Here is a 19,441-nt window from a genome sequence, read left to right as displayed (position 1 = left end):
TTCTTCAGACTGAACAGCCCCAACTCCTTCAGTCTGTCCTCATAGGAGAGGTGCTCCAGCCCTCTGATCATCCTCGTGGCCCTTCTCTGGACCTGTTCCAGCATGTCCATATACCTCTTGTAATAGGGGCTCCAGAACTGGAGGCAGTACTCCAGGTGGGGTCTCAGCAGAGCTGAGTAGAGGGGGAGAATCACCTCCCTTGACCTGCTGCCTATATTTCTCTTGCTGCAGCCCAGGATCTGATTGGCTTTCTGGGCTGCAAGTGCACACTGAGAGCTCATGTTGAGCTTCTCATCCACCAGCACCCCCAAGTCTCTCTCCTCCGGGCTGCTTTCCAGCCAGTCACTGTCCAACACCTGTTGGGTTTTTATACCCAGGGCTGGATGTCAGCCTTAAAATTCTTAAATAAAAACACACTGTAAGCCTGACTCAAATTTGGATATTCTGAAATTTAAAACAATTAATAAACATCTAAAGAAATAGGATTACGTCATAAACCATATGTATAATCCATCTATACTGTGCTTATGTCACAGACATAAGTACCTAATATTGCATTAAAAAAAAATCTTTATACAAGTGTCATTTTTTAAAGTCCATATTCACATAAAAGAGGCTGCTGCAACTATGAGGATGAGACAAGCACATTGTGCAGAGCTGCCATTACAAAGCAGATGTGCTCAGCTCAGTCTTGTCATCATTCACCTGTGCTTTGCCACAGATCAAGGAGAGAGAAAGATGAAAAAGATAAGGTCAGCACTGGCGTCCACACTTGCAACTTGATCCTACAGCAAGTCCAAAGCTTGATCAAAAGCTGACTCTCTAGCTCCATTTCCATAGAAAATGTGTCTTCAGAACTATCCCCAGAAACGCAAGAAGCGGCGTAGTTAAATACCAAAGGCTAAGTGGTGGCATAACACATGCCTTGTGGTTTCCTTTTGTGAAGACAATACAAGCCAGAACATGCATACTGCACAACAGAAAAGGTCCACAGAATGAGGGGAAAAAACACTCCAAGGTGCAGACAGTGAAGATTTGATGCTTTCTGGATAATGAGCTTTTACAAAATCCAGTTTCATTATTCCTAATCAGTAAACCAACAGCTATCAAGGATTAAATAATAGCAACAATCTCCTCTTTCTGTAATATGTTTCTAGTTTGCTAACTTATGCCTAATACACACAAAGCAGCTTGACAAAAATTACAAACATCCTGTAATTAAGCATTCTGCTCCAACTGGCACTACTGATTTGGAAATGACATTCAAGAAGCCAACATTCTTATTGTGTGCTACTGTACTCTGTCAGACAGTACAGTGTGTTGTTTTGCTCATTTTAATGATCTGTTAAAAGCCTGAGTGGATACATGCCAGCACAAGGTAGCGTTTAGAGGGACTATCAGGAGACCAAACCATGATAGATTGTGTATGTTCTTTTCATAGGGTTCTACCATCATTTGGTTGATTAGAAGCAATCAGTTCACAATTTGGCATAAGCCCATTTTACCCTTAAGAACTCCCAGTAGCAGCCTTTGAAAAATGAAGCCATTTGCTATGTATTTTGTTTTCATAAATGAAGCATCATAAATAACATCTGTCAGCTACCGCAGTGATCTCAATTGCTTCTCCACTGATTCAAAACTGTTGTTTAGGTGCAGTCTAAGAGAAAGCTAAAGAGCAGAACTCACTGGGTTCTAATAGTTACTGTACTACAATCATATCTTGTGATCAGCAGAGTCTAAAACTATTTTACTACGTCTAATTTTGTCCAAAGGAAACTGAGCACTACACTCATCAAATGCCTATAAAATTGGATGCATTTTCTTGCAGTAGTGGAATCAGAATTTTATTTTATACCAAACTGTAAAATCATGGAAAATAAGAGATGCTTGATGGGTTTTTAAGTCGTGATACACAGAAAAGTGTCTCACGATTGCCTTCTTTAAAGCATTTTACTGGTTTGCTTTTGCATTCCCCATGTGTAGTACATGCTCCTGCATACTAATATTGATACTCAATGATAAAGATGAGGTACAACAGATAGCTTCACGATCTGATGCCTTTCAGGTTGCTCTATATAAAGAAAAAATTTAACTAACCTAAGGTTTGTAATCATACCAAGGTGAAGAGACAGTCTTCACTGCAAGAGACAGCAATGTGAAGTGGAACAGTTATGAAATCACAGAACGGAATGTGTAGAGTGCATCCCATTCCCAGGTTAAATGAGCTAATTTTATTTTCAGGTGCTCAATTTCTCTCTCTCTGGCATCTTATTGGATAAAGTCCACTGTACAGCTCCCAAGAGAAACAAAGATCAGTAAACATCACCTTTTCCCCAAAACCAAGCTTTAAAAACATTTCCAAGAGATGAAGTAAAACAACCCTTTCCTCCAGTTTCTCAAGAGGGCAAGCTTTTCCTGTGCCACAGATCTGCAGGCTGTCTTTTGTTAGAATTCTTACTCTTTTTAGGCCAGGACTGCTGATTTTAGCTTTTACAATACATGACTTTTCTTCAGGGAGGAACCATTCAACTAGGAATCATTCTTTTGGGCAAGGAAATACCTTTTCCATTTCTTATTTACAGAAAGTCTATGTTACAAGCAGTTGGAGGAAATACTTAGTGGAATAATCATATATACTTGCTCTGTTCTTATACTCCTCTCTAGCAGTGTTTCTCTAGGCCCTCCCAGAGAAAGATACCAATCTGTTTAGACCTTTGACCTGGCCCAGTATTGCTGGTTTTAGATTCTTAAGCTTAATTTCCTGTGAAGGAAGGGCTGCAATCATCACTTATATATCACTTATATGTCCTCACACACACAAGCCCACAGCAGTTAAGGAGATGAAAGAAGCACTGCAAGTATCTATCCTTGCTTAAAAAACATATTCATTCCTTTCAAGACAGCAGATAGAAAATGAGCACTGCAATACAAAAAGAGCTTCAAAGCTTATTGCTTTGAGTTAAAATAATCCTTCTAGGAGACATGAGGCAAGAATTGTATTAGTTTTACTGTTAACAAAGTTATTTAAAGGTAATTTTAATGTGCTCTTTAAAAAAAAACAATGGCCATGAAAATAATGTGGCTGACCACCATCAGCATTCAGCAGGTTCACTTGGAATTGCTCTCACAAGAGCAACACTAATGTCTAGGCCTACTCACTCCACTGCAGGTATGGTACATGGCTGGCTGTTTCCACACTCAAGAGTATCATAGCTATGATGGTAGACATCCTATTACTGAGTTCTGGAGCAAGTGTAAGTAGATAACAAGAGAGGTACATAACTGCACGGAAGCATTGCCAAAGATACCAGAACAGTTACAGAGGAAAACACCAGCCCAGCCTTTAGCCACCTCACTTAAGATATTAATTGAGTATTTTTAATGAAAGTAGATGGCAAATTGGCTTCAGTTAAAGCCAAGATACATCAATCTCTGTATAGTCAGGATCAATTCAGTCAAGCTGCTGCTAAGAACTATGGGAAGCCCAAAAGCAACTCAGTGGCAAAAAATAAATAATTAATGAATTTAAGTGAAGGAAGTCAAGTTTGTGTTACATATTTTGACCTTTAAAACCAGCACAATGCAGAGTGAGCTAGTGTTCAGTCTGCCTCAAGCCTGTGTCCTGTTGGCATCATACAATTGCAAAAGCAATCTCTCAAAAAAACCCACCCCCGTGTTTTCAGCACATATGAACTGAAGTGTCTTTCTGTGACTGTTTCTTGACAATCTGCCATCAGAGGATCACCACATGGTAAAATTACTTTATTAGACTCTCGTATGTGACACAAGTACCAACTAGCCACCTCCAGCGCAAGAATGAGATGACATCATATAACCACAGAAAAAAACAAACGTGGTGGGTGACACCTTAAAACATGCCAGTAATTGCTCTTGGGTAAATTTCGGACAAAGTTTCTCGAGTGAAACGTGCTGTGCAGTAGTGCTCTCCTCTGCGCCACTCGCCGTGAGGGGCGGCCATCAGCACTGCTACGGAGCGCCGGGGTGGGAGGGACCCACAGGCCCCCCGCTACCCGAGGCACGCATAGCCCCCACCCCGTTCGCAAACCAGGAACCCCTTAGCGCCCAGCCACGTTGCGCCCTGGGCTCCCCACCTGTGACAGAGGATCGAAGCTATTTCTGAGCCTGACCCCCTCGCCTCCCACCGAAGCGCGAAACAGGAGAGGAACCAGCCCGAAGTGACTCTGCCAAGACGTTACGGGAGAATGGGTCCGGGGCGCACGACATCACCAATCCCCGCAGAGAAATGGTTCCACCAACCCCTCCACACTCACCCAGCGCCCGCTGCGGACACCAGCACATCCCCACCACTCCGCTTCCGGGAGCGCAGCCTGTTCAAAACAACGCCCACTCCTATTGGCTCCGTGTGCCCCGTCCCTCGCGTACTATTGGGGGACGGATGCCCCGCCTCCTCTCCTCAAACTGTCATTGGCTGGTTCGCATAGAGGTGCCCGGTGGGCACTGCCCTCTCCCTTTCTCCTGTAAGAAAGGTTGCAGCCTCTTGCTGCCCTCCCGACTCCGCGGCCTGCAGCCACTGCCTGAGGAGGATCTGGCCAGGGTGCTAGAGGCACTACACCTCCACCACTGTCATGTGCCATGTCCACCATGGCAGATTGGAGTAGTCACCTCCAGTACTGGACAGTACATGGGCTGCTGCTCGGCTGCCTCAGCCTGTTTCTAGTACAATTTCCTTCCAGAAGCTTGCTCTGAGTGTCAGAGGGCTCAAGCCTCTGAGGACCTCTACACCCAGGACTGGGCTGTTGGCAATGTTAATGATTTTGGATGTAGATACCTACCCACTTCTTGAATAAAGGCACTGGATGGGCTGCACGTTAACATGACTCCCTGTAGGAGAGACTCCATTTCCAAAGGCCCCAACGTCATTAAGCCCAGAGCTTGCAATGGTGTGAATTCGAGCCATCGCCTTGTCCTTTCACACTGAAATATTAACATATATGATTTGGGAGAATAGTTGTGTGCATAGTCATAAATGTTCAGTATGTACTCATTTTTGCTCCTCAGCATATTGAGCATTATCAACTTTAATATTAAAATTGTAGTTAATTTTGCAAAGGTCTTTGCTTGGGCACCCTGGTACTCAAAATCTGTTTTGAAGTTGTGTGTTTATGTTATTTTAGCCTTGCTTCATCAGTTTTAGCCAAAACAGGGCAATCTTATCTTCATAAGACTCCCTCCTTCAGCTCTTTGGCAGGCCAGCTTCACTGATCTGCATTTAACACAAACACCTGCTTATTGCAAATTACCTTTGTCCCAAAGTTTGCTAAATCAACTTGCCTTCCTCTCTCATGGTAAACTAGGCAGTTATCCCACACTCTCTGTAGGGTTAAAACTTAGTGGTGCTGGCTTTTACTGATTTTTTTTTTTTTTATTTTTTAAATATGTATGAGAATTTGGAATCACTTCAGAGTAATTAGAAAGTGTTTTTTATAAGGCTTCACAGAAACAGCCTGCTGCAAGGATTTGTGAATACTGGATTTTGTGGACATTCAGACTCTCCCCTCTATTTTTTTTGTGTCCACTTTTTTGTTCTCCATACAACAGCTTGGTTATTGTTGTCCCTTTTAGACCCTGTCCTAGGGGATCTGTGTATAGCTCCCATTGTTTGCCAGACTTGAATAGTCTGATCCCAAGTAGCTGGTGACTCTGTATCCACTTTAAGGATCTTTAATGAAGAGAGTGATACTGGCTGTTGGCACAGAACCTCTATTGGTGAAAGATAACAAAACAAGCAGAAGCTTAGTGAAAAGCTTATGGAATTGCTTTGAGTTAGTCTCAAAAACTAAGGGTCCTGACATTTGTTTAAAAACTTTGATCTTCCTTTTTTTAAGAGCTGGAATGCATATTTTTTTGGCTGCTTAAATCATAACTTAAAAGGACTAAGTATCTTTTCCCTCAGAGCTCTCAAAAAGTATTTTCTGAAGATGACAGGACAGTTTTCTCGAGATCAGTTCTTGCACTGAGCCTATTCGATATCTTTATCAATTGTCTAGATGATGTAATATCTTTCCCAGTAAAATCTGTAGTTTAGTACATAGCTGGATAATTCATATGACTGATTGGTTACAGAATGATCAGATGTGCTCAATAATATCATTCCTACACCAATAAGATGCATTTTAATGGTCACAAAATTCAAGCAAAGGCACCTGGAAACAAAGAATAGGGATGAGGGCTAGCTTGGCAAAAAGTACTTGAGAGAAGAATTTAGCCATTACTATATATAATTATTTCAACATGACCTTTTAGGGTAATACTGTGCTAAACTTGACTAATGTAATCCTTTAATGTAGAAAATAAAGAACGTATAGAGGAGGCAGGGGTGTGATACTGCCTTTGTCCACAGCACTGCTAACATGCAACGCTGCACCATTTCTGACACCCGTGATTAGGGAGGAGGGATTAAAACCGCTAGAAATAATCCAGAGGAACATAAAAAATAATGAAGGGGATGGATAACGAGATATAAAAGGGTGTAGGAAGCTCAAGCCGTCCAGCTTATCCAGGAGAAGCTGTGAGGTGACATCACAGCCCAGAGACCACTGCAATGGTGAAAAGGTCAAGTTAGACAAATCCCTGGGGATCACGGGCCAGCATTACCTGGCTGCACTGCACCTGACGAGCCCTCTGTCACAGCACGCACTTCGGACATCGGTTGGGCCCGGAATATCTCAGTTTATAGATGTGAGAAGTATTCTCTAGTATCCCGAGACCAGGACGGTATTGCACATCGGTAGGCTCAGTGATGCAGGCCGTTTAGTGCCGTTTCGCCTGCCCATCCACTGAAGTGACACAATGGTCCCTGGTGCTCCAGCCGAAAGCGCACCGTCAGCGCACCCCTCTACCAGGCGCGCAGCCCCTTCCCGCTGCCGCACCGCACGGCGCTGCTCCCGCCGCCCGCGGCCGCCTGGCGCGCTGCTGCCCCGCGCGCCTACCGAGGGGCCGGGTCGCACGCGGACGGACAGTCCTGCTGGCCAATGCCGCGGGAGCGCCCAGACACTGACCGGAGCGGGGTGGAAATACACCAATGAGACTTTGGTTGCTAGGCGCGATCGCAAAGGAACCTCCCAATAGGAAAATTCGCGGCGCGGGAGCAGCACGCCGGTTTGTGTGTCGGCCGCAGATAGGCAGCGCGAGGCAGGGGTCGGCGGCGGCAGCGCGGGCGGGCGGGGGTTGGAGACCGTTGCCTTGGCCATGGGGCGGCGGCAGATGAGGATCGTTCTTCTCTTCCGCTAGTACTTTCCCTCGAGGTGTGAATGTGGAGGGATGATAACGCCCTGCTTTAAAAAGAGTTGGGCAGGCGGTACAGAGACGGGCTGAGGGGGGAAATGCGTTCCCCGCTGCCTCTGGGTCTCTCCTCAGGGACGCTGTTTTCCGGAAAGTAGTTTGGGAAGGGCATGCATTTTTAAGCCTTGCCCTTGGACCTTTTTTCCGGAGTGGCTTTGGGGGGCGTCGGGAGGACTGTGCTCCCCCAGAGGTGGCGAGCAGCCAAGCCGGGGCGCGGAAGCGGGCACCCGCAGGCCTGATGGCAGCGAGTTAATGCGCTTTGTAGAGAGGCGACGTCCCCCGTGCGCGCTAAAAACGCAGCCAAAAATCATAGTAGAAAAGGTAAATGCAAGAAAAGGGTTAACGATTGCTTCCACCTCCCCCTCCTGCCCCCGGCTGGATAAAGACGGTCTTGGATACCCTTTGTAAATAGGAATGTGGAGGTGGGAGGGGAAATTCAGCCTGACTCCGTCTACTATGCTGTCCTGGTGGGTAAGAAGGCGATAGAGAGGCTGCTGCAGCCCGGGCGCTCTCCTGGGAGAATGCGCGGGGGCACGGACGCGCCTTCCGCGGGAGCCGGGCACCCGCGGGGCTGCTCTGGGGCGAGGAGGGCGTGAGCGGCGGGCGGGGAGCACCGCGGCGGGGGCTCCTGCTCCCGGGAGCGGGGAGCGACAGAGGAAGCGAGGGGTTTTCGTTGATACGCTGCCCAGCGGTTGCTGAGTATTTTATTGAAGAGTTGTTCGGTTTTTTTCTTTTTCTTTTTTTTCTTTTTCTGTGTGGTACAACTGCCTCCTTGAAGCCAGCAGGAGCGAGGAAAAGAAGCTGAGGACAGAGAAATAGAAGACGGAGGAGATGGTGAGCAGATCGTTGGGTTGGGGGGGGGGGGAATGAATGAGGTTGCCAGGCTATTTTCTGTGAGCGGTTCTTGCTGGGTGTAGTACGTTTGGGATGATTTTTGCATCATGATTGCAGACTAGCCTTCTTTGTTTGCTAAACATTGTTGTTTAAGGTTTAACAGCGTTCATCAGTTTATTGTGAGATGCGCAACGAGGAGCTGATGTATATGAATAGCTAAAATTACATACGCAAGCCACACACACCAGCAGCCCCTAAACAAACCAGCGTTATATTAATCATGCAATACGATGGGCAGTTCTTGTCATGGAAGGAAGTCATTGCTCAGGTTATTTGTGGCATCCATAGGAGATGAGGCTCTTTGTAGCAAAGACCAAACAAAATTAGCCTGTTTATTCACGAACATGAAATCCATTATAGACTTAAAAGCCAAAGTTAGTTGTTGATTTTTTTCCTTTCTTTCCATTTCCCTGCACTACTGTTGTATGAGATTAAAATCTAATGTCTGCAAAACTTGATCGATTAACTCTTTAAAAAATGTTGACTTCTAGTATGCAAATAATAAAGACTTTTCTACCGTTTTTTCTCTCTCTTTTTTTAAATGTAGGCACTTGTTTGCGTATGTGGAAGGGGGAATTCTTGTACTTTGCTTTTTACAGTATAGTGTTGTGCCTTAGGTAGGTCACAAAACAAAATATGGTCCTTTGTGTGTTAAAATACCCAATCTCTAAGCAGATTATTTCATATCAGAGGAAGACCTGTTTTTATACTAATAACATCTTAAATACCAGAATCAAGTTGGGGGGGGGGGGGGGGAGGGGAGGGGGGCGAATTCCTCTCCCCCCCCTACTATTTTGTGGAATACTTAATGGTAAAATCTGTGATTCTAAAGGACAGAATAATGACATTGGCTGATTGTTTCTTATGGATGAAGTGCTGCAGTCTGTATTAAGTACATTAGCCCTTTAAGGTTCCCTAAATTTAAACATATTTTGTTTACAGAATTGTGCAGGACAGCATAGTGCAGTAGTAAAACCTGACGTTTTTGTGTCTTTAGCAATGTTGCAAGGCTCTGCAAAAAAAAGAAAAAAATATGCAGCTTCATATTAAATCTGCTTTGGGGGGAAAAAAAATGATTTGTTAAAGTAAGGCAGGATGTACATGGCAACTAAAGTAACCGAAAGGGCTGGAGACTTTGGAGTTTCTGTAGCAAAAAATAAGTTGTAAACTATGCTGTGGTCTTCATCATGCAAAATATTTGGTTGGATGGCTGTTAAATTTATTTGAAGCAACATCCCTGAATGCTTGTCTGAAATATTTAAATTACATGCTCCATTAGGCAACTGGATTTATCTTCCCATTGCTTGGCTGAAAGAATGTATGGGGAGGGCAAGGTTTAGAGGGACAATGCATTTTGACTGCATAGTTTCACTGCATAGTTTATCTTTGTGTGTTGTTCAGCAATGCATAGAATGTGTTTTAGTTGACACTGGTGATCTTTATAAAGTTGACTGCTGATTTTGTGCCATAGTTGCTGTCAACACAAATAACTGAGTTTTAATACAGCCGTAGATTTAAGCTAGAATGGATACAAAAGTAGTTTCCTTCTTTGATTTTCATCTCTTCAATCAAAATCTCTGCAATGGAATTTAGTCTTAGCAATTCTTCAATGTTAGACAAACTGGTAAGAGTTACAAATAGAGAGAATTTGCCATTGTAAGTTAGGGTGCTGCACTAGAAATGGCAAAATTCCTGCCTTTTGCTTGTACTTCACATTTTTCACAAACTGCAGTTTAGAGAAGATGGTCTTCTTATCATGAAGACCATCTGCTTGCATATTACAGTTATATAAAGCTAAGCTTCTGTATTTGATTTTTATGTAATGCAACAGATAATTTCTGCAAAATTCTGGATCTTGGTTAGTGTCAGAATTGATACACTGTGAGGAAACCCTGTGAGATTTTTCTGTGCTACCGGGTTTATAATTTGTTGCTTTTAATATTTTATTGTGTGAGTATAAATCATTGACAGAAACATTGTAAACAAATGCTGGAGCAGCTGAGTGTGAGGTTATGTTTATATCTTTGCCGTTTAACCTGTGTATGACAGGGTCTTGTCTAGTCTGAGTGCATTCTGTTCCTAATAGCCATCGCAGTAATCTTCAAAGCAGAAAGAATAGATCAAATTTTTGACATTCTTACCCATCTCTACAGAAGGAGTAAAAAGGCCACATGGGTATGGGTGAGGAAAGAATTTATCAGTTGTGTTGCATGCGGTTACCTTATTCAGCCTTCATATGAGTCACCTGGAAATTAGCACTGAGATTTCTCTTAAGATTAAAATCTGTGTGTTTTTAGAAAAAGTGTTCTTTCCATAATGCAAAACATGCAGAGTGTGCATGTCACTTGGTAAACATCATCGCCAGGAGAAGGCAATAGCAACATAATGGGCTTAAGCAACAAAATAAGATCAAGGACATCCTGGAAGCACTCTTAAATTTCAGGTGGGATGCGGTCTACTTGTGTGCTGAAGCAAGAAAGACAAAAACCCTATCTCAACATCTGAATTAAGTAGCAACCATCTTACTTGGTGGTTTTTCTTTCCCTCAACTATTTTGTCTAGAAGCCAAACCCAAAAGCTGTGGTGCAGGTTTTTAGTTTCTTGTTTCTTCTTTTTGCTCTTACTCTTGCATTTCACGGGCAATCCAAACCAAGCTGTAAAGCCACTTCTGTTTCTGTATGCTGAGGTTCTAAAGGTCTAATGCATTGGGTTAGATTGTGTTCATTTTAAATAGCATGTAAGAGAAATAACTAATTCTAGTAATTATGTTTGCTTTTCTGCAGCATTGTAAGAACAGGCAGCTCAATTTAGGAATGCCCAGCCTTTTGAAAGGCTGGCAGTCAACACTTTAGTAGGCACATTTTCAAGAAGCATCGTTTTTGGTGTGTGTTACATGAATGGCTAATCATTTAATGGCAAGTGGACAGCATCATTAATTTGTACACACTACATCAAGCAAAGTATCATACTAGAATCCTTATGAGACTCATTGATTGCTCCTGTATCTCAGAATAGTCTGACATAATTGGCCCACCAAAAATCCTGCCTTTCTTGGAACATCAGTTCATCCTGGGGGTAAAAAAAATAATAAATGTCCAAGAGACCCAGTAGGAATGTCTATTTGGCTGTCTTCATAAAATATTTTACTCTCTTGTGGAGAATGCTTCCATTTAGTTAATGAAGCTCACATCAAGTCACTAGTCATTCCTACAAAGAGCATGACTGACTATATTTTCTGATCATAGTTGTCACTATTGAAACAAATGGCCTCTTTCTGAAAATAATGAACCTTAACTAAGCAAGGTACCATTACCTCCTCAACATGACTAGCTTTATTGATTTAGTATTTTTTTTTTAATTTTAATGACTGTTTTATCAGATTCTGTAAAAGTTGCTACTGTATTATACCCTCATCTTTTGCTATGCTGTTATGTTTTTGTTGTCCGATCTGGATACAATTGATGGAAATAGAACCAACTTTAGATGTCTCTTATTTGGAACCGGTTACGAGTGGCTGGCTGCAATGAAGTCAAGGAATCTGCTAAATAATGCCTCTCAAAATCAGGCCCTTCAAACAGTTCACCTAGAAAAAACAAAATTGGTGGGTACTTCTAGAGATACCTAAACATGTCTCAGGTGTAGGCTTTTTGCAGAGATAGAAAATACTTACTAGCAGTAGCACACTGAGGAGAGAACCTGTGAACCTGAGTATCTGCAGTTCTGCCATCTCTCCAAATACCTCTTTGTGAGGGATCTCTTGGACTGATTTTGCAGGTCTTAATCCTCTGTAATCAGCTGATATTAGTAACCAGCAGACAAACTGAGTATTTTTTTTTTATATAGAGTATAACCAGAAAGAGCAAAATTGTATTGTTTACATCCCAGATTTCCAGCCTGAGTAGCCCAAGCAAACACTGTTCATCCATCACTTATCTTAACTGTGATAATGTGGTATTGCAGGCTGATCCATTAAGAGCATGTGGGCAGAATAGGCTTCTCTGCTTCACACTCCAGTCTGTACTGCACTGGGAAGGCAGTTCTCTTTCTGAACTATAAGCAATATGCCTTACATCTACAGGTACGACAGCTTTCTTAGATAGTTAGGATCTTTGTTTCATAAGATCCTTGACTGCAGTGTCAGAATCTTCTGTGCATGCTTCAGTTGATGTTACTTACAATTATGGGCTTTCTGCATCTCAGAGCAAGTGCATTTTGTTTCAGAAGCTGCAACAGGGTTTCTGTGAGCTACTGTGTGGATATATGCCTGTGCACCACTAATCTGTTAGCTTATGATTTGTAGGTCAGGGAGAAACTGAGATTTTGCTATCTAAGCAGTATCATCTCTTTGCTGCTTCAGTGCTTACATGACATCCCGAGCTGGCTAAAGATTAAAAGGACTCTGTCAAGGTATCTTTCACAATTGCATTTTTATTATTTATTTTGTTTGTCTTATTATTGCTATCATAAGCTGTGGGAAGCTTGAAGTCTAGTGCCTTGCCAAAAGGCCTTTGTCCTCCAGAGCAGTTACTGTTTAGCTGCTTATGGTTTATTTAAGAGTTGTGAAGCATTTACTGTCCTCTGAAATACATTGCTGAAGAGTTACAGCTTAAACATTGCAAGCAGTGAGAGGGAAGGAGTAAATCAGTTTGGGGGCAGTTATGACACTGTGTGGTTATGGCAAACTCAAAATTTTTCTTCTTGTCCCTTTTTGCTTCAGAGATAAATAATTTGGGAGTATAGAATTAGGCTTCCCTTGGACAGTCATCCTTGAGAGTGGATTTACCAGGGGATCGATATCCTGATACCTGCCTTTTTTGTTGGGTATATTTTGAATTACCTAATGAAGTAATCCCTGAAAGAATTCTTACAGGTGCAGTGGTACTGACTGACTTTGTGCTGAGCAGTAGCTTAATTCAGAATACTGCCTCCCCCCTCCCCCCCCCCCCAAATACTTTTACAGCATCTGGCTTTTGTATCACATTACCCTTTTTTCTAAGATTAGTTTTTTTGATCCTCATTTCTGCTGTCATAGAAGAAATGATCATGTGGGGGTTTTTTTTTGTACAGAAAAATGCTTCCTTCCCTTGTTGCTATAAGAAAGTATTTTCTTAATTGATCTACATTTGTTGCAATGTGAAGTTAGTGAAAGCAGAGCTACTGTTTCAAGTAATTTAATTGCCTGTTCTTCAGCTTCACCAGTGGTATAATTTCTACCTGTGAGCTGGAAGCATATTGCCACAATTCCTTCATGGGACCTTCTCATTACAGTAAAATTTCTCTATTTAATTTGGATTCTGTAGTGATGAAATATTAAATAACTGCTACTCAGTGCAGAAATGATCACACAGACTTTGACTGGATTATTCCTATGGCTAAGAAACCATATTGCAGTGTTTAACTAATCAGCACTACCCATGTCTACTGGATTCACAGTCTGATGAGAGCTGAATGTATGTAGTGATATTGGGTAGACTTATTTTTGCAGGTTTTAAATGAAAAATTAAGAACCTTTTTGACAGTATGCAGACTAGTAAAGGTTGCAAAGATACCCCACAGGGAAGTGAACTGCAGAATGACTTCCAATGCGGTTTGTAAAGCATGGACTGTCTTGAGAAAGGAGGCTCTGAGATGTAACACTTAAGTCAGGATAGTTAAAACACCTTCAGGCATGCCTGCAAGTAACAACAGTGGAGAGAGACTTCTCTTGAGGTTGATTCAGTTGGAGTTTGTATCAAGCCTTTTAACTGCCACTTTGATTACTCTTTCTTTGTTGAGTAGCAAATACAGATAGTATAGGGAGGCTAGTTTCCTAAATTGAGCATGTAGGACAGGTGCTGGAAGTCAGAAAACATGAAACCTGGTCTAGTTGAGGATGTCCCTGCAGACTGTGGGGAGGTTGGACTAGATGACCTTTGGAGGTCCCTTCTGGCCCAGACCATTCTATGATTCTAATATTGTTCTTGATGTGTGTACATCAAAATGTGGAAGAACATTCATGTGGTGGGTATTTTAATTGCTCATTGATAGCCTGAGTTTTTGTTTAGACAACTATTCATGCATCTGACCTGTGAGGTTAATTGTATGAGGGGAAAAATGGTAATTTTGGTCACTTTGTGCCATTGTCAGAACTTTCTGTAATGATTGGTTGAATTTCTTGTGATGTGATTGACATAGCATCACTTGTAGCAGTCTATTAGAATCCATAGGCTTGCTACGTTCTGTTTTGCTGCTCCTGGGAAGAGCAGGAGGCCTTAGACAAGGGCATATGGAGAGAAATGTGGGCATAAGCACAAGTCACCGTGTTATACCATGGCTTGCCAAGCAGAATCCCTCTAAAATCAACAGGAGAGGAAATGCAATTAAATGCAATTAAAGTGTCCCTCAAAACCAGTGTTCAGTGTTCCTTTAAAATGGTCTGGTTTGGTGTTGTTTTTAAAGCAGTGCCTCTCCAGAGTGTGTACAGAACACTGATTATTGTTTTTAAACAATACTCTGTTCTTTCCTTTGATACAGAACCCTAACATTCTGTTCATCTTCTGCAGTTGGTTAAAATGCCATGAAGATCAGCTTGTTGAAAGTAGGAGGTAGTTTGCCTCTTGTGTTTGGATCCATTTCTCCATTTTGATAGGTTTGTGACAATGAGTGTTGTTCTTTTGAGAGATGTTTGTTCTGAAGTATGTAAAAGAAAAGGATTCTGTATGTGAACATTAAAGTGTTCCATTGAATTGTGGCAATAACATTGTCTATATTTTCAATGCTTCACAAAGCTTTGCCTTGTGGTTAGTGTTCTGCTGTTGTCAATTTTTGATTTGCAAATCAACTCTATTTTAAAAAGTGAAATAATGCAACATCCCTTCTGCAAATCTCAGTCTGATGCAAGGGAGCTTCACTCATGTTGATCGGTAAAACGACAATAAACCATCCGTAAGGCTTTGATTCAGTTTGGCGTATCCGTAAGTGTATCCTAGTAATGGTCCCAAGGTATTGAAAGTGTTGGTTTATTGGATGCAGTAGCTATAAATGTAAGAGTTTTGCAGTATGTTTAAGTTGTAATCGCTTCTGCCTGAATAAATCTCACATCTGACTTTATTTTGTCAATGTCGTGTCGAGTGAAGCCTCAGACGTGAATTCTAACTTAAACAGGCAGGGTTCTGCATCTTTGCGCCACAGCCCGACTCATGCCATGCTGGTATAACTTCTCCATGTATTTCAGACTGGTTCTTCTTTAATTCAGTGTGATGATACAAGTGGTGAGTTATTGACGGCAGGTAAAGTGAGACCATTATGACTGTAATCAATAACACACCTGCATAGAATAACAACTACTAGCAGCGACATATTTTGTATTGATTCAGGAATTTATACTGTCTCCACTGCACCCAGTCTGCTACTTCCATAATTTATGTAATAAAATCTCTACTTTAGAGAAGCTGTTACTAAGTTAAATACCAAGAAATGATGACATATCAAGATGTAAATTACATATTGAAGATTTTACTACAAGCAGAAATAGCACTTGCTAAATTCCTGTGGGTTCTGATTCAGGACCAAGGCACTTCCTTACTCCAGGCTGAAAGATAATGGAAGTAAAAAACTGTGTTCCCTCTCCTGAGGCAGTATTTTAAAGGTGAAGGGTAAGATGCTGTTTTTCATCTGATGTGGCGGTGGAAGCTTATTGAATTGTGTAATCCGTAAGTTTGAAACCTTGTTAGAATCACAGAATCATTCAGGTTGGAAAACACCGTTAAGATCAACTCCAACCATAATGTAACTACCATGACCACTAAACTATATCCTGAAGTGGCACATCTACAGCTTCTTGAACACCTCCATGAATTGTGACTCTACTACCTTCCTGAGCAGCCTGTTCCAGCCCCTCACCACTCTCTCACTAAAGAAGTTTTTCCTAATGTCCAATCTAAACCTCCCCTGGTACAACTTAAACCTATTTCCTCTCATCCTATCAATGGTTATCTGGGAGAAGAGACCAACAGCAGCCTCACTGGAACCTCTTTGCACGCAGTTGTAGAGAGCAACGAGATCTCCCCTCAGCCTTCTCTTTTCCAGACTAAACAACTCCATCTCCCTCATCTGCTCCTCATATGACAGCCTCCAAACCCCTCACCAGCCTTGTTGCTCTTCTCTTAGGACCTCAGTGTCTTTCCTGTGGTGCCTAGAACTGAACCCAGTACTCAAGCTGTGGCCTCACCAGGTCTGAGTATGGTGGCATCATCTCTTCCCTGTTCCTGCTGGACACTGGTTTTGATCCAGGCCAGGATGCTGTTGGCCTTGATCATCTGGGCACACTGCTGGCTCATCTTCAGCTGCCCACAAGCACCCTTTTTCCCCAGGCTGCTTTCCAGCCACTCTGCCCCAGGCCTGTAGTGCTGCATGGGGTTGTGACCAAAGTAGAGGACCTGGCCCTTGGGCTTCTTAAACCTCATTCCATTGAGCTCAGCCCATGGATTGAGTCTGTCCAGAGCTCTCTGCAGTGCCTTCCTCCCCTGAGCAGATCAACACTCCTGCTCAGTTTACTGTCTGCAAACTTGCTGATGGTGCCCTCGATCCCCTTATTCAGATCATGAACAAAGATATTAAACAGAGCTGGCCCCAATAGTGAGCCCTGGGGGATGCTGCCTGTGACCAGCCTCCAGCTGGATTTAACTCACAAGTCTTTGGGCCCAGCTGTGAGCCAGTTTTTAATCCAGCAAAGAGTCCATTTCAAGGTTCTTGAGGAGAATGCTGTGCGAGATCATGTTCAAAAGCATTACTAAAGTCCAGGTAGACAACACCCACGAGTCCAATGGGAAATTACTGTGTTTTCATACTGAAAGGAGTATCTTGGTGGATTTTAGGCATGATAAGAAAATTTAAACAGTGTATTATAAATAATTTAGTCATGAGAAGTCTTGATGAAACCGCAAACACAATTGTTCATACAGGCTCATGTACACTTAACTCTCAAACTCAAAGTTGCAAGGACTGCATGCTCTGGCTTCCTAGATGTACAGCATTGTATTTCTGGTGGTGTTACCATCTTTATGTCCAAACATATCTACAGCTTGTCAACAGGAGTCATCTCAAGTTTGATTTTGTCTGGACAGTTATTGTTGTTTTTTGAAGCCTTACTGAGGGGATGGAAAATTCATGAAAGAATTTCTTGAGCTCTTGGACTTTCTGCTAACAAGTAGCAGAGGTCTGATGAGGTGAGCAGCCTGACTTGCTCAGATTTCCTTTGAAAGAAGGCCAGTGGTGTTTTGAATTCTGAGTAAAAGGAATATGTGAGAAACTCTGTGTTTTATAAATAAGTTGATACCTTGCCTGAGCCTTCTAGTGGTCCTTTAGGATCTTAGACCCACATTCTAGAAGGGATTTAAGCTCCCAGTGCCTGTTAAATTCTGTTATATTTCTTTATAGCATTGTCACTGAAATCAAGGGAGTTTAGGAATCCCTCTGGAGATTTGGACTGCAAGTATAAACTTCCCTTGACTTGTCTCTTTTAAGTATGTGTGGTTGTTTCAGCTTTGATTAATTTGGTGCAATGTATTGTCAGATGTGTTAAAGAATTAAGTAATTGCAATTAGTTTAAAACTGCACTTACAGAGCAATGGGAGAAAAAAATGTCAGCTTCCAGGCTACCAAACCAAGAGGAAGTTTTGACATAAAACTGGGGTTTTGATGTTGAGATATAAATGTATATTTATATGCATCTGGATTTGGAAGACTTGAGGTCACAGAATAAACACATGAATCCTGTGGCCTTTTTCACCATGCTTGTTTAAAACTGCACACAGCTTTGAAGGCATTTCCTACTGGAGCGTGAGTAAAAAAGAGTTCAAAGGCACTTGCACCTCTGAGGATTCTCAAAATACAAAGTTTTCATTTATACTATTGTAAACCATGTAATTAAGTCCAATCTCCAGTTGAGATTGTGTAATACAGAGAATATGGAATATCCACAATTGCTCCAGGCTGTCTAGTGGGCTGTATTGCCCACAATTAAACAGATGAATGCACAACTAAGGATAGGCATCTTTCCAAACACTTCTAGCTATATTTAGCAAATTCTTTTCATTTCCCTCTCTGTAGGAGGGTAGTGATGTTGGTAACCTTAACATTGGCCAATAGAACTGTGAGTGTCTTAAACCCTCTCCTACAAGATGGTTTACTTGTCTGTATTATTTTGACTTTGTATTCTCTCTCTTCATTTTGGATTAAATCTTTTTACGTTCTAAATAAGAACTTTGCTTCACATTTGCCATCTGAATGCAGAAGTAAATGGAAGCTGGTTCTCTGTACCACAAAGGGATAGGAAGAAAGTTTCACAAATTAAATGTTCTGAAATTTATGAAAGATATAACTAAGTGTCATGGTAGAGCCAAATGTCCCCAGCACAAACCCAGACAGACACCACGGTGTCTAGACATGGTGCCCCTCTCTCCACTCCTTCCTGCAGAAAGCCAGGGTAATGTGGGAAAAGGAACAAAGGGGACAGGACCATGAATATCTGGTAGACAACCCTGTAGCTATGGTGAGGGCATGTGTTCTGGCCACAGCCTGGCAGAACCCCTTCCCATTGGGTGACTATGTGCTGGTTTCAGTGCCCTATTGGCCCAATTGGTCTTGGGCAAGATTTATATACAGGCTGATTTCTAGTCACCTGTGCCTTGCTCAAGCCTTGCATGCTTGAACCTGCTTGGACCTTGTCTGGCTTGAAGTTGCTTTCAGTTGCCCAGTCCAGTGCCTGGGATAAAGCCACGAGTGTACACACCGCAGGCTACGAGAGAAGCGACAAGCTTAGGAGTTGGAGCCAAGCCTTCTCCCCCTTGCAACCAGGATTTTGCTGTGCCTGAGTTTCCCCAGGACAAAGCAAGCGCCCATCACTGAAAAGCATCGTTAACAGCCTGCTGTCTGCTGAAGCCAGACCATCGACGACTGCATGGCATTCCTGCTGGCAACCTGCCATGCCGGGCGCAGGAGCGCCCCAAAGCCTCTAATACACAGCAGCAGCACTCCCTACTTGGGTACAACAGGTTGTGAGTAATTAATTCACTGCCTCTTTGGCATAAGGGTTCTTGTTGAGTCTCCCCCCACTGTGGTCGAGCGCCGTTTCGTTCCCAGGGTGTTCTCTTTCTGTTCTGTTCCTCCCGGTTTGCATAAAATAGTTGAATGGTTATGGCTGCCCAAATCCTGTACATTCCCATTGCACATATACCCTAACCAT

At 42.5% G+C, this 19,441-nt stretch overlaps 2 protein-coding genes across 6 annotated transcripts in view; one reads left to right on the top strand and one right to left on the bottom strand.

Moving 5' to 3' along the window:
- TANGO2 (transport and golgi organization 2 homolog) overlaps positions 1 to 4,950 on the bottom strand; it is a 38,024-nt gene extending 33,074 nt beyond the window's left edge. Inside the window, exon 1 of one of the 3 annotated variants that reach the window (XM_068157322.1) lies at positions 4,815 to 4,950. The gene's annotated coding sequence lies outside the window, so the exon portion shown is untranslated. Of the gene's footprint in view, positions 1 to 4,112; positions 4,255 to 4,292; positions 4,366 to 4,814 lie in introns of those variants that run through there. The other 2 variants (XM_068157321.1, XM_068157323.1) reach the window with 2 other exon arrangements.
- A 3,000-nt stretch (positions 4,951 to 7,950) lies between these two features.
- The window catches only part of ARVCF (ARVCF delta catenin family member), a 256,583-nt gene continuing 245,092 nt past the window's right edge, over positions 7,951 to 19,441 (top strand). Inside the window, exon 1 of one of the 3 annotated variants that reach the window (XM_068157318.1) lies at positions 7,951 to 8,157. The gene's annotated coding sequence lies outside the window, so the exon portion shown is untranslated. The remainder of the gene's footprint in view (positions 8,158 to 19,441) is intronic. The other 2 variants (XM_068157320.1, XM_068157319.1) reach the window with 2 other exon arrangements.

Source organism: Melanerpes formicivorus, unplaced genomic scaffold, assembly GCF_026170545.1.
Source record: "Melanerpes formicivorus ecotype bairdi unplaced genomic scaffold, bMelFor1.0.p_v2 SCAF_36, whole genome shotgun sequence".
Taxonomy (NCBI): domain Eukaryota; kingdom Metazoa; phylum Chordata; class Aves; order Piciformes; family Picidae; genus Melanerpes; species Melanerpes formicivorus.
Note: the sequence above shows the minus strand (reverse complement) of the source record. Positions and strands in the feature narration are given on the sequence as shown.